General features: G+C 47.4%; 1 protein-coding gene, 1 long non-coding RNA gene and 1 other non-coding gene across 6 annotated transcripts in view; 2 read left to right on the top strand and 1 right to left on the bottom strand.

Moving 5' to 3' along the window:
- The window catches only part of LOC106728633 (putative POM121-like protein 1), a 265,938-nt gene that overhangs the window by 132,988 nt on the left and 117,066 nt on the right, over positions 1–15,884 (top strand). The window lies entirely within an intron of this gene.
- Positions 1–15,884, bottom strand: part of LOC116664047 — a 45,133-nt gene that overhangs the window by 18,127 nt on the left and 11,122 nt on the right. For 2 of the 4 annotated variants that reach the window (XR_004320342.1, XR_004320343.1), the window contains exons 3-5: positions 1,074–1,313; positions 594–678; positions 345–494 (exon numbers count right to left, since the gene is read on the bottom strand). This is a non-coding gene — a long non-coding RNA (uncharacterized LOC116664047). Of the gene's footprint in view, positions 1–344; positions 495–593; positions 679–1,073; positions 1,314–2,338; positions 4,813–7,592; positions 7,789–15,884 lie in introns of those variants that run through there. The other 2 variants (XR_004320341.1, XR_004320340.1) reach the window with 2 other exon arrangements.
- On the top strand, positions 3,608–3,733 carry LOC116664591. Its single transcript, XR_004321112.1, has one exon. It is a non-coding gene; the product is annotated as a small nucleolar RNA SNORA18 (small nucleolar RNA).

Here is a 15,884-nt window from a genome sequence, read left to right as displayed (position 1 = left end):
CACCAATTCCCCACCAAAAAGTGTCTCTTCGGTGTTTTTTCTGTAAATTAAAAATAACGGATATCAAAAACAGTCACAGCGCTGTGGAAAGTCAAACCGAAATTTTCCTGAAGCCTATTTGTCCTCTTGGCCCATTACTCTCTTCCAGGAAGCCAGAGTTTCGGATCATTACAAGGAGAAAAGAAGGAAATGAATTAACGTCCTGGCACAGCATTTTGATACATTATGTAATAGGGAAAATGTGTCTGCTTGTTTGTCTATGCTTCAGAAAACGGTATTAACTTCAAAACTATCCTCAGCACACTTGTACGCCCGGGGGCACAGCCAGTCTCTTCAGTGCTCACCAACAGCAAACAGCTCCACGCCTTCATCCTTGAGTTGCTCTGACGGGGCCTCAACATCATCAGTGATGAGAACACCAATTTTTCAAGCTCGAGGCCTCATGCCAGCTTGGGTCTTGAAGCTCTGTTGGCGAATGCAGTTCAAAGCCATGTCTAGTGGGATTTTTAAAAGAGAAGGCCGTCACATAGTTATTCAGCCACAAGCTCTGACCACAAGCAAGAGCTCCAAGCGCGCCAGACACTTTTACTCACCTGTGAGGGTCCTGCCTCCTTTGTGAGGTAAATTCGCCACAGCCTGCAACAAGCTCGTCTCGTCTCCATAAGCATTTAAGTGCCCCTGTAATAGTAAGGTGAATTCAAAATATCTAAGGGATATACACAGGAATCATTACAAACAAAACAGTTCAAAATATGTATTTATAAAAATGGTTAAGTCAGAAAGCGTAAGCTATCACGACAGAGCGCTGCCCAAGTGGAAGTATAAAGGGTATTCCCAATTCAGAAGATTAGATTAGAATGAGGACACTAATAGGTAGAATCATTTTAGCAGGAACTAGATAGGTAAAAATCATGTGCTATTTAGGCATCCTATCTAACCATTATAATGTAATTCATTACAGAATCAGTTTCAGACATTTACAAAGGAAGCAGATGTATTAAAATCGCCCTTTAAAACATTACACACTTTCCCCCCAAAATTATCATTTTGTACCTGTCGTGCCTGATCCTTACCTAAGCTTCCCCTCTCCTGTCTTGTAATCTGGGAGAACTGTGATGTGTGTGGTCTGGGGCTGAAGCCGCTTTAACCCAGTGGAGGTGACTGTGGGTGGCACTTTGGCCACCAGATGTCTCCTGCCCCCACGGGGGTGATACACAACACGGTAGCTGACGACGTTCCCAGGTGCTGGTTTCCAGGTGACTCTCGTGTTTTGTTTCTTCATCCACCTTCAAGGTTTATCAAATCTTCCAACACTGTGAGATAAAAGGAAGATGACAATGTCACACCAGGTGAAAGAGTTTATGCCCGCCCCCCTCATTTATGTGAAAAGACGCTATCTAGTTTCTTTAGTGTATACACTATTCTGTTACTTAGCATTGTGATCTCTCATAAATTCAGGATGGCGTGTGAGCCTAATCTCAGTGAGATCACAGTAAGTTGTTTTCTCTTTATCTGGCTGGTAACTAAAAAATGGAAGTAAACATTGCAAGGATTTCCTATTTGCATTCCAGAGACTTTAGTAAAGAAAACATCCATTTCTGGAGAGAAGCTTTTAGAATTTTTATTATATTTCCATTTGTAAAGAATTCCCATAGCAAACACATTGAGGGGAATACTAAAAATTACGAATACAGGGTCAGAAATACTACTTGAGTCTTTTCAGAAAAAGGTACAATGAAGAAATGACTAGTCAGAGTGTCTGTAGTTAACTCTATCCTTTGTGATTGCCATGAACATGTAAGACTATCGACACAAAGGAACAGGAAACTCTGACACAGAAAAATACCTCAAGGGCCCTGGAGATAAACTGCGATATGCCGAGTGGCTGTAGGAAGCACTATATGTAAAAAGTGTTTGATTAATATATAAACAAAGTATTTATTAAGTTACATTTTAATAACAATCAAAAACAGGTGACCAAATCCACAAATAGCCAATCCATCCCTTTTTTCATACATAATTAGAGCCTTATATAAGCAGGAGCATTTCATTCAGTTCAGGCATCTCAGCATTCAGAGGTCATAAGCATCTTCTATATGGAGACTAAGCTGAAGAAAACACTGGGAAGAACTTTTCTTGATTCTAAAAGACATTTTCATGCTCAAACAGGCAAGGACCACTCAAAACAACTAAAAAAAATCCTGAAAAAAAATTTAAAAAATATATATACACATATATATGACCATTTTTCAGACACTGGACACCAGGCAGCACAAGACTGGGACCCCTGAGCGACGAGAAACAAATGAGAACGAGTCTGACCACTGCCCTGACTCACTGCTTAAAGTGCGTTCCCAGCCCCAGTACAGGAAGGAGGACCCAGATGGAGCCTGGTGGTCTCCCGTAATTGAGGCGGTGGTTTTTTGAGTCTGTGCAGTCCAAGGCACTTAGAATTCACAGAGCCAAGTGCTGCAGAGGAGACGGAGTTACAGAGGAAACGTTTCCTTGCGTCTTGAACCCAGTACTGATCAAGGCACAGGAATGAAGACACTACCAAAAACCACAGGAAGAACCACCTGAAAGGAGCAGAAGGAACAACTCCTGGAGCTCAGTCCCCCCCCCCACCAGAGTACAACACCTCACAGTCCCCAGAACGTTATATAAAGCACTAAGGAGGTTACTGCCCCAGGAGGGGAGCAAAATGAGCCCTAAACTAAAGGTTTCTCTGGTCTAGCGCTAACACTTTGAAAGAAAGCTTCAAAAATATCAAACTGTCTCCAAATGAGTTAACTGCATCCCAGAACAAAGCTTAAGGATATTGAGAAGAACATAAAAATAGCTGGCACCCAATAAAGCAAAGCTCGTATTGTTTGACTTCTAATAAGAATACCAGGAATGCACGGAAAGAAAAAAATAGGACCCATATTGTGGACTGAATGATTGTGTCTCCCCGATATCCCTATGTAAAAGCCTTAACCGCCAATGTGATGGTATTTAGACCTTTGGGGAAGTTATTAGTATTAAATGAGGTCCTAAAGGTAAGGCCCTGACCTGATGGAACTGGAATCCTCATAAGAGGCAGAGGAGGCATTAGAGAACTTGTGTGCTCTCTCTATCTCTCTGTCTTTCTGTCTCTCTCTGTCTCTCCCCACATGCACAGACTGAGGAAAGGCCATGTGAAACCAAATTCTGTTAGAACTTTAAGCTGGACTTCTAGCATCCAGAACTGTGACAAAATAAATTTCTTGTTCAAGCCACCCAGTCAACATTATTTTATTAGGGCCCTAGGAGGTAAGATACCCATAAGAAGAAGAAAAATGAATCAATAGAAACAGAACTAAAAACAAATGTATGGTTACCGGTCAGGGGGTGGATAGTGGGAAGGGATAAATTGGGAGCTCAAGGTTTGCAGATACTACTATACAAAAAAGAGATAAAAAACAAGTTTTTACTGCACAGCAGAGGGAACTATATTCAATGTCTTGTCATGACCTACAATGAAAGAGAACATGAATATGAATCTATGTGTGTATACGGATGACTGACTTACTCCGCTGCACACCAGACACTAGTGCAACATTGTAAACTGACTATACTTCAATTTTTTAAAAAGGAACACCGATGGGGCTTTTTGTGTAGACCTACACCTTTGGAAACGCCTCATAGGGTAACTATGTGGTTTCCTTTCCTCGCAGAACTACATGTTAGATCTGTGGGAAAGAACAAGACAGAGCTGGTAAATAAACTATGAGAAACCTAACAAGCTCTTGTATCTTAGGTGCTGGCATATCCCAACAATCAGTACTGCTCCAGGGTGTGATAAGCTTAGGAGTAAACATGATTTGAACCTAATACATGTTCAGAGAGTGTCTAAAATTCAGAACCAGGCAGATCTATCGTCCCTGACCCCAAATACGTAATAGTCCTAAAGTAAATTGCTTGAGAAAATTGGATCCCAAAGATTACGGGTGAGGAGTTTTTGAAGTGTGTCCACGTTCCACTGGAGATCAAAGAAGCCCAATTTTTAAAAGAATTATGAACTGACTGACATGACAACTGCTGACTGAGCAAAAATTCTTTTTCAAAGGGCTTTCCTGAAGATTACGACTCAAACACTGGAGGAGCGAAGGTGATGGGGTGATGGGCAGTGGAAGGAATCAGAACATGTGAAATTCCTACAAAATGTATTGACTTAACCAATTTTGCCTATGTTACACAATACTTTACACTTAAAAGAAACTGAAGTCGAAATAACATATATGACTTTACACTAAAAAATTATTCAAAAGGGACACTAAATAGCTATTATAACCATATTCCATATGTTAATGATAGCAGAAAAAATATTAACCATGCTAAGTAAACACAAAGAACATATAAGAAAGATTCCAACCAAACCTCTGGGGGTGAAAAATACAGTATCTAAGATGAAAAATGCACAGGATGGTATTAACAGCAGATTAGAAACTGCAGGAAAAAATATTAATAAACTTGATGGCATGATAATAGAAACTATCCAAAAGGAAACACAAGGAAAGAAAAGAAAACTAAATAACAGCACGACAGTGAGCTGTGTGGTAACTCCAGGCAGACTAACAGATGTAGAACTGGAGCACCTGGAGAAAGTAGGGGTAGTAAATAAAATATCTGAAGAAATAATGGCCTCAGTGCCATACTGCCCAAGACAATATACAGATTCAATACAGTGCCCATCAAATTACCAACGACATTCTTCACAGAGCTGGAACAAGAAATGTGAAACTATGTATGGAAACACAAAAGACCCCGAACACTCAAAACAATCTTGAAAAAGAACAGAAGTGGGGGAATCATTTTCCCTGACTTCAGACTGCACTACAAAGCTACAGCAATCAACAGTATGGCACTGGCACAAAAACAGACACATAGACCAATGAAACAGCATAGAAGGTCCAGAAATAAACCCACCCACTTATGGTCAATTAATCTACGGCAAAGGAGGCAAGAATATACAATGGAGAAAAGACAGTCTCTTCAATAAGTGGTGCTGGGAAAACTGGACAGCTACCTGTAAAAGACTGAAATTAGAGCATTTTCTAACACCACGTACAAAAATAAACTCAAAATGGATTAAAGACCTCAGTGTAACACCAGATACTATAAAACTCCTAGAGCAAAACATAGGCACAACACTCGCAGATATACATTACAGAAATACATTTTTTGAACCAGCTCCTGGAGAACTGGAAATAAAAGCAGAAATAAACAGATGGGATCTAATTAGACTTCAAAGCTTTTGCACAACTAAGGATACCATCAACAAAATGAAAAGACAACCTACGAAATGGGAGGAATATCTTTGCAAATGATGTGACTGACGGAGACTAATTTCCAAAATATACAAACAGCTCATACATCTTAATATCAAAGAAACAAGAAACCCAATCCAAAAACGGGCAGAAGACCTAAACAAGCAATTCTCCAATGAAGACATACAAATAGCCAACAGACACATGAAAAATGCTCAGCATCACTAATTGTCAGAGAAATGCAGATCAAAACTACAATGCGATATGACCTTACAGCAGCCAGAATGGCCATCATTGAGAAGTCTACAAATGACAGATGCTGGAGGGGGTGTGGAGAAAAGGGAACCCTTCCACACTGTTGGTGGGAGTGTAGATTGGTGCAGCCACTATGGAGGACAGTATGGAGGCTCCTTAAAAAAATGAAAATAGACCTACTATGTGATCCAGCAATCCCACTCCTGGGAACTTATCTGGAGGAAAATAAAATTCAAAAAGACACATGCACCCCAATGCTCACAGCAGCAATATTCATGATAGCCAAGACATGGAGACACCCCAAATGTTCAGTGACAGATGACTTGATAAAGAAGATGGAACACTACTCAGCCACACAGAAAGAAGAAAATAATGCCATTTGCAGCCATACGGACGGACCTGAAGACTGTCATTCTAAGTGAAGTAGGCCGGAAAGAGAAAGAAAAATGCCATATGACATCATTTATATGAGGAATCTAAAAAATAATAACAATAATAATAAGGCCACCAGTGTACTAATTATCATTTTGACTTCTTGAATACGTGTAAGCACATCTGACTGTCCTTTATGATTGGATTACCATATTCTTATTTTGTAGTTGGGTTTATTCCTTTAATAACTATGTAAGTTTAAAAACCTAATCTCTTCTCAGAATCAGTACATACATGTAAACTAAAAAAAAGTTACAGTATACCGTATCTATGTATCTACATGCAATATAATGTGTATGTGCAGTCAAACTGTAGTAATTCTACCTAATAAAACTGGAAAAGGAGGGGGAAAAAAACACACAGACATACAGATCAATGAAACAGAATAGACAGCCCAGACATAAACCCACAAACATTCGGTCAATTCATCTTCGACAAAGGAGGCAAGAACATACAGTGGAGTAAAGACAGTCTCTTCAGCAAAGCATGTAGGGAAAACTGGACAGCTGCATGTAAATCACTGAAGTCAGAATACTCCCTCACACCCTACACAGAAATAAATTCAAAATGGCTTAAAGACTTAAACATAAGATAACGCACTATACATCTCTTAGAAGAAAACATAGGCAAAACATTATCTTACATACATCTCAGCCATGTTGTCCTAGGGCAGTCTACCGCAGCAATAGAAATAAAAGCACAAATAAACAAACAAATGGGACCAAGCTGAATTTATCAGCTTTTGCACAGGAAAGGAAATCATAAGCAAAACAGAAGGACAACCTATGAGATGGGAGAAAATATTTGCAAAAGATGAGACTGACAAGGGTTAATTTCCAGAATACAGAAACAGCTCACACAACTGAATAACCAAAACACCACCCAATTCAAAAAATGGGCAGAAAATTTAAACCAGCATTTCTACAATGAAGACATACAAATGGCCAGCAGGCACATGAAAAAAGGCTCAATGTTGCTAATTATCAAACAAATACAAGTCAAAACTACAATGAGGTATCATCTCACACAAGTTAGAACAGCCATCATTCAAAAGTCCACAAAGGATAAATGCTGGAAAGGCTGTAGAGAAAAGGGAAGCCTCCTACATTGTTGGTGGGAATGTAGTTTTGTGCAGCCAATGTGGAAAACAGGAGGGAGATTCCTCAAAAGACTAAAAAGACACTTGTCAAAAGCTTTTAATCTCGGGGACAGGCTAACAAGCTCCCAAAGGCCCAGGCCTCGCCCGTTATCCTGCCCCAGGCCGCCTGTGCCCCACAGGGTTCGGGGCGGCCTCCGCTCCCAGGGCAGGTCCACCTGCGAGGGAAGGCCACGGCCTCAGGGCCAGTCGGAGGTGGTCCGGAGCGGTCCAGCGCCCTCCCATCTCCCGGGGCTGCTCCGACTTTCCCAAACCCGCTCATGAGGGGCGGCCAAGAAAGATGCGGGATTCAGTGACTACTAAACAACCGGGGCGGCGGCCGGGACCCGCCTCAGTGTCCTGACGGGACGCGCGGCCCGGACCTCACCCACGCACCCCGCCCTGTGCGCCTCCCCAACTGCACAGCCCAGCCCTCACCCGCCGGCTCCCCGACCTGCACGCCCCGACCAGCGCCCCCTTACCTGCTCGGCGACGGCAGCAGAGCGACAGCAAGCGGCGGGTGGCCGAGACCCCAGGCGGCGTTCCTCCGGGAGCTGGCTCAGGAGCACCCGGCTCCCGCCCAGCGTCCGCACGCTCTGGGCGCGCTCCCGCGTCCGCGCGGGTCGGTGCGCTCCCCTCCCCCTCCCGCCCTCCGCGCGGACGCTAGGCTCCTGCAGTAGGGTCCCGGCACCCAACTAGAATCACCACAGGTTCGGGCCAGGCCACACCCACCCCCAGGCCCACGCCCCCTGTCGCCGCCCCCCACTCAGTCACTGCCTCCCAACCCCCTGCCAGGCCTGGTCCCCGATGGATCCATTGATAGATTGATCTCACCAAGACAAGGCTCCTTCTCCTCACACGGAAGTCTCCGCCCCTAGACTGCGCCCCACTAGGTCCTAAGCTACAGCCCCCGCAAACCAAGCTGACCTTTCATGCCTCACCCCAGGCCCCCCCACCTTACAGAGATAGTCCCCTCACCCTTCACCCCGGGATTACCCCCAACCCCTCAGCTGGGTGCCCCCACTCCAAGCGGCCCTCACCGTGGGCGGGACCCCCTAACCCCTCAACTGGGTCACTTCCACCCCTAGTGACCCCCTCACCCCTCAGCCTGTCCCCCTTCACCGCGGGATCCCCCACACCCAGAGTGCACCCCTAACCCAGCTGACCCCCTCACCCCTCACCTAACGGGGGCGGGGCTGTCCCGGCTCCGATCACCAGGGCGTCAACCGCCAGACAGGGATCCCGGGCAGCGTGCGGGCACACAGCCCTGTGTCCCAGGCTCCCGGGCCTAGGCGGGTGGGGCTGGAGGCCGTTCCAAATCCCACCCGGGCGCCCTGCCCCACCCCCGACCCCCTTACCCCCCCCCCCCCCCCCGTCCAGTACCTCGTCTGAGCCGATTGGGTCAGAGTGGTCCCGGGCTGCACACCGCCCGCCAGGGGGCGCTGGGTGGTTGACGGTGCTGCCGGGTGGGAGGGTGCAGCCCGGTCCTGGGATGGACAGCAGGCGGCAGCGGGGGAGGGAGGCTGCCCTGGGAGAGCCAGTAGACTTGCCACCATCTCCCCCGCTGCCTGGCCTGGAGCAGCCTCTGCTACCCCAGACTCCTGGAAAGAATTCCTCCCTGTCAGCCTGCTCCTGGGAGGCAGGCGCGGTGTGGTCAGGGAGGCGCAGCGGCCGCGGCGGTGGCCATAGCGGCGGATGAGACGGCTGGACTGGGGCTGCCCCATTCTACAGCAGGGATTCGCTTCCATTTCCTGCTGTCCCTACTCACACTTCAAGAAACCTGCCTCCCAGGAGCAGGCTGACCCCTACCCTGCGTCCCAGGAACCTGGGGCGGTAGAGGGCGCCACCAGGCCAGGCTGCAGGGGAGATGGGAGCAAGTCCACCAAGAGCATCTGGGACAAGGCCTTCTTTCCTCACAGCTGCTGCCGCCACCACCAATAATTACTCGACCCCTGACCACACCCCGCAGGCCTCCCAGGAGCAAGCTAACCACCAAATGTGTGTCCCTCAAAGGGGGGGGAAGAAGATGCCCCCAGTCAAGCCAGGGCTCAGGGGACATGGGAACAAATCCACGGGGCTCACACCTGTCAGTCCCCCTTCCGCCTCAGCAGCCACCACTCCCTGACCAAACTGTGAAAGGATCCCCAGAGATGGCTGACCTGGGGATGTGCCTCCATTCAACCTGGGGCAGCAGACACTGCCCCCAGGGCAGGGCACAAGGAGTTGGGAGCAATTTCACAGGCTCACACAGGGTACCTCCCTTATCCCGCTTCCACAGCTGCCACGACTGCCTTCACCCCAGCTCCCTCACTGGACCAGCCAGGGCTCTGGGGAGCAGTCAGACCTAAAGATGAACCTGGGGCAGCAGAGGCCGCCCCCAGGTCAAACTGCAGGTGAGATGTGAGCAAATGACTGGCTGGCGAGGGGGTAGCCCCCCTCCTCCTCCCGCCACCACTACTGCTGCTGCCATCCTCCCAGCCCCCTGACCACACTGAGCCCCAGGTCTTACTAAAGTCAAATTGAGGGAAAATATCTTAACATAATAAAAACTATTTATAACATCCCTACAGCCACCACAATAACCTACACTGAAAAGCTGAAAGCCTGTCTGCTAAAATCTGGAACAACACAAGGATGCCCACTCTCACCACTTCTATTCATTCAATATACTTTGGAAGCTCTAGTAGAGCAATTAGACAAGAAAAAGATATAAAAGACATCCAAATTGGAAGAGAAGAGGTAAAATTGTCACTATATGTGGATAGCATAACACTATATATGGAAAATCCTAAAGGCTCCACACAAAAACGACTAGAGCTAATAAAAGAATAGAGCAAGGTAGCAGAATACAACATCGACATACAGAAATCGGTGGCTCTTCATTACACATGAAAGTAATAATCCCTTTTAAAATTGCATCCAAAAAATTAAGACTCAGGAATAAATCTAAACTAGGAAGTGAAAGACTTACATGAGACCTACAAAACACTGACTAAGGAAACTAAAAGACGACTTACAGAAATGCAAAGATAGCCCATGTTCTTGCATTGGAAGAATTAATATTATGAAAATGGCCATACTGCCCAGAGCAAACTACAGATTCTTATCAAATCACCCAGGACATTCTTCACAAAACTAGAACAAATCATCTTAAAATTTATACAGAATCACTAAAGACCCAGAATGACCGAACCATTACTGAAGAAAAAGAATGAAGCAGAAGGAATAACCCTCCCAGATTGAGACACTACTACAGAGCTACAATCAAACCACCATGATACTGGTACAAAAACAGACCTACAGATTAATGGAACAGAATAGAGAGCCCAGACATAAACCCACAAACATTCGGTCACTTTATATTGGACAAAGGAGGCAAGAACATGCAATGGAGTGAAGACTTTAGCTTCAGCAAATGGTGTAGGCAAAACTGGACAGCTGCATGCATATCAATGAAGTTAGAATACTCCCGCACATCATTCTCAAAAATAAATGCAAAATGGCTTAAAGACTTCAGTAGAAGACAAGACACTACAAGTCTCTTAGAAGAAAATATAAGCAAAACATTATCACACATACCTCTCAGCAATATTTTCCTACAGCAGTCTACCCAAGCAATAGAAATAAAAGCAAAAACAAACAAACAAACAGGACCTAACTGAACTGACAAGCTTCTCCACAGCAAATGAAACCATAAGCAAAATAAAATGACAACCTACAGGATGGGAGAAAATATTTGACAAAGGCTGATTTTCCCGAATATAGAAACAGCTCACACAATTTAATAACAAAAAACAAACAACCCAATCCGAAAATGGGCAGAAGATCTAAACATACATTTCTCCAATGAAGACATACAAATGGCCAGTAGGCACATGAAAAAAAGCTCAGTATCTCTAATTATCAGAGAAATGCAAATCAAAACTCCAATGAGGTATCACCTCAAACTAGTCAGAATGGCCATCATAAATGATAAATGCTAGAGAGGGTATGGAGAAAAAGGAAGCCTCCTACACTGTTGCTAGGAAATGTAGTTTGGTGAAGCCATTATGGAAAACAGTATGCAAATTCCTCAAAAAACTAAAAACAGACTTACCACATGAACCAGCAATGCCACTTCTGGGTATATATCCGGAGGAAACTCCAATGTGAAAACATACCTCCATCCTAATGGTCACAGCACCACGCTATACAACAGCCGAGACATGGAAGCAACCTACATATAGCAACAGATGACTGGATAAAGAAATTGGGGTATTTTTATACAGTGGAATACTATGCTGCCATAAAAAAGAAGAAAATAATTCTATTTGTGGCAATGTGGATGGACCTAGAGAACATTATTCTAAATGAAGCAAGCCAAAAAGAGAAAGAACAATACCATATGATATCACTCATATGTGGAATCTTAACAAAAAAAAAGAAAAAAAGGAAAAAGAAAGAAAAAGGACACTATGAACTCATCTACAATACAGAAACAGTCTCGTACACATAGTAAACAATCTCATGGTTACCAGGCAAAGGGGGTGGGAAGGGATAAATTTGGGAGTTTGAGATTTACATATGGTAGCCACTATATATATTACATATATATATATAAAACATATATAGGCTTAAAAATATTTTTCTTCTGTATATCACAGAGACCTACCTAAGTTCAATACCTAGTAATATCCTATAATGGAAACACCGCTACAGCCACCGCCTTAGGAAGCAAGAGAAGAAAGGAAAGGAGAGTCAGTTACCCCAGGCTAGAACCCAATCCTTTGGAAGTCCTTGCTGGTGCCCAAACACTGTCCGCTGAGGGCACTGCACCCTCTTCTAAGGAGAAGGCTGACTTGAGGACGTGCCTCCAGGGAACCTGGGGCAGCAGAGGCCGCCCCCAGTCCAGGACACGGGGGAGATGGGAGCAAATCCACAGGCTGGCACAGAGCAGCCCCCTTTCTCCTGCCCTCGCAGCTGCCACCACTGCAGTCTTCCCCGCTCCCTGACCAAATCGTATAGGCCTCCAGGAAGCAGGCTGACCTAAACAGATGAGTCCTGCAACCCTGGGGCAGCAGAAGCTGCCACAAGGCCAGGCCCCTGGGGGAGATGGAGATAAATTCAAGGGCTTGCACAGGGCAGCCTCACTCCCGCCCCCCGCCCCCTGCACCCTGACCTCACCATGCCAGCCTCCTTGGAGCAGAATGACCTATAGACTTGGAACCAATGCTCCTGGGGCAGCCAGGCCAACCCAAGGCCAAGCCACAGGGGAAGATAGGAGCAAATGACTGGCTGGCAAGAGGTAGCCCCTCTCCTCCTGCCACCACTGCTGCTGCTGCCATCCTCCCAGGCCCCGGACCACACTGAGCCCCTGGTCTTACTAAAGTGGGTATGTAAGGAGAGGGAACATATCTCAACATAATAAAAGCGAATTTATGACAAACCTACAGCCAGCATCATACTCTACACTGAAAAGCTGAAAGCCTGTCTGCTAACATCTGGAATAAGACAAGGATGCCCATTCTTACCACTCCTATCTTACCACTCCTATTTAATATAGTATTGGAAATCCTAGTAGAGCAAATAGACAAGAAAAAGAAATAAAAGAGATCCAAATTGGAGGAGAAGAGGTAAATTTCTCACTATGTGGATGACATAATACTATATATGGAAAACTCTAGAAGCTCCACACAGAAACAACTAGAGCTAATAAAAGAATTCAGCAAGGTAGCAGGATACAACATCAACATACAGAAATCAGTGGTATTTAAATACATGAAAGTAATAATCCTTTTTAATATTGCATCCAAAAAAAAAAAAAAAGACTCAGGAATAAATCTGACCCAGGAAGTAAAGACTTACATGCAGAGACCTACAAAACACTGCACAAGGAAATTAAAGAGGACTTAAAGAAATGAAAGATAGCCCACATTCTAGCATTGGAAGAATTAATACTGTGAAAATGGCCACACTGTCCAGAGCAATCCTACAGATAAAATGCAATCCCTATCAAATTACCCAGGACATTTTTTCACAGAACTAGAACAAAACATCCTACACTTGATACAGAATCACTACAGACCCAGAATTTCCAAAGCATTACTGAAGAAAAAGAACGAAGCAGGAGGAATAGCCCTCCCAGACTTCACACACAGCCACAGAGCCACAATCAAACCACCATGGCATTGGTACAAAAACAGACCTATGCATCAACGGAACAGAATAGAGCGCCCAGACATAAACCCACAAACATTCCATCAATTCATCTTGGACAAAGGAGGCAAGAACATACAATGCAGTCAAGATCGTCTCTTTAGCAAATGGTGTAGGCAAAACTGGACAGCTACATGCAGATCAATGAAGTTAGAATACTGCCTCAAACCGCACACAAAAATAAACGCAAAATGGCTTCAAGAATTAAACATAAGAAAAGACACTACAAACCTCTCAGAAAAAAACATAGGCAAAACATGGTCTGTCATACATCTCAGCAATGTTCTCCTAAGGCAGTCTACCCAAGCAATAGAAATAAAAGCACAAATAAACAGACAAATGGGACCAAAGTGAACTCATAAGCTTTTGCACAGCAAAGGAAAACATAAGCAAAACAAAATGACAACCTATGGGATGGGAGAACGTATTTGCCAACGATGCGACTGACAGAGGTTTAATTTCCAGAATATAGAAGCAGCTCATACAACTTAACAACAAAACAAACAACCCAATCCAAAAATGGGCAGAAGATCTAAACCAGCACTTCTCCAATGAAGACATACAAATGGCCAGTAGGCACATGAAAAAAGGCTCAACGTGGCTCATTAACAGAACTGCAAATCAACTCTCCAATGAGGCATCACCTCACACCGGTCAGAATGCCCAGCATTCGAAAGTCCACAAAGGAGAAATGCTGGAGAGGCTGTGGAGAAAAGGGAACCCTCCTACACTGCTGGTGGGAATGTAGTTTGGTGCAGCCATTGTGGAAAACAGTAGGCAGATTCCTCAAAAGACTAAAACTAGACTTCCAAAAGCTTTTGATCCCAAAGGTAGGGTGACCCGCTCCCAAAGGCCCAGGCCTCGCCCGTTATTCCGCCCCAGGTCGCTTGTGCCCAGGAGGGTCCAGGGCGGCCTGCAGTCGCCAGGCAGGTCGACCTGTGCGGGAAGGCCGTGGCCTGAGGGCCGGTCGGAGGTGCTCCGGGCCCATCTGGCGCCCTCCCACCTCCCGGGGCTGCTCCCGCTTTCCCAAACCTCCCTATGAGCGGCGACAGAAACGAGGGGGCTCAGTGACCACGAATGTGCGGGGCGGGTGTGGGGGGCACCACGAACCAGGGCGGCGGCCCGGACCTAGCCTCATGGTCCTAACAGGCCCAGACCTCACCTACGCACCCCGGCCTGGGCGCCTCCACAACGCAGCCCAGGCCTCACCCGCCGGCTCCCCTACCTGCGCGCCCCCACCAGCGCCCCCTTACCTGCTCGGCGGCGGCAGCGGAGGCGACGGCCCGCGGCGGCCCAGACCCCCAGGCCGCGTTCCTCCTCAGCGAGCGGGTCCAGGAGCGCCCGGCTCCCGCCAGCGTCCACAGGCTCTGGGCGGGCTCCCGCGTCCGCGCGCGCCCCTCCTCCTACAGCCCGCAGCGGGGAACCTCGGCCTGGTTCTGCTGCAGTGCAGAAACTTGGTGGCTGGGGCCGAGCGGGGCCAGGCGGGTCTGGGTGGTGGGGCAGCACACCCTGGGGCTGGGCCTGGGCCTGGCAGGGTCCCCATCGGCAATGCCCCCACCCGGTCACTGACCGGCCTGGCAGCCAACTAGATCCAATACAGGCATTGAGCCAGGCCACACCCCCAAGCCCCTCTCCCCTTGCTAGCCTCCCCACACCTGCTTGCCTTCCCCCCACGCCAGCCAGGCCTGTCCCCAGCCAAACCCCCAATACGGGGCTCCTTACCTCACATCAAGGTCCCAGCCCCCACACTCTGCCCAGCTAGGTCCTACCCTATGGCCTCCACACCCCAAGCTGACCCCTCATGCCTTACCCAGGGTCCCCCCAGCATCCCAAGATCATCCCTTCACCCCCTCCCCAAGATTATCCCCCACCCCCAGCTGGATCCCCTTAACTCCGAGTGCCCCTCACACTTCAGTGGGGACACTTCCAATCCAAGTGGCCCCTCACCCCTCAGCCTGTCCCCCCTCACCGCGGATCCCGTCTCTCTGAGTGCACCCCTATCTGGAGCTGACCCCCTCACCCCCACCCTGCTGGGGGCAAGGCGGTCTAGGCTCTGGTCACCATGGCGACAGCCGCCAGAGGAGGATCTGGCATATTGTGTCTGCACAGCACTGTGTCCAAGGCTCCTGGGTGCAGTGGGCCGGGCTGGAGGCTGTTCCAGTTCCCGCCCAGGTGCCCTGCTGCCCATGCCTTGTGCCATGTCTCAGTCAGGTGGTCAGGGTGTCCTGGGCTGCTTGCCGCTGGCCTGTGGGCCTTGGGTGGGTGATGGCACAGTTGGTGATCCGGACCCCCCCCAGAGCGGAGGCCCTGGGCCCAGGGTCCTGTGGGGGTAGGGAGGGAGTAAGGTGCGGCAGAGCCCTAGGATGGAGAGCAGACGGTGGGCTGTGTGCATGGCCTGGGCTAGGCCCAGGTGGGTGCGGTGACCCTGTTCGTTTTAGCCCGGGAAGAGGGAAGAGGGGCAGGAGCTTTGAAAGTGTCCACATTAGGAACCCAAAGCTGGAAAGCAACGGGGGCAACTGCACTGGCCAGGCCACGTTGGCACCCGCCAGGATGCTGGTCCCTCACATCCAGGAAGACTT

The sequence above is a fragment of the Camelus ferus genome, chromosome 6, assembly GCF_009834535.1.
Source record: "Camelus ferus isolate YT-003-E chromosome 6, BCGSAC_Cfer_1.0, whole genome shotgun sequence".
Classification (NCBI taxonomy): Eukaryota; Metazoa; Chordata; class Mammalia; order Artiodactyla; family Camelidae; genus Camelus; species Camelus ferus.
The sequence above is the reverse complement of the archived record's forward strand: the minus strand, read 5'-3'. Positions and strand labels throughout refer to the sequence as shown.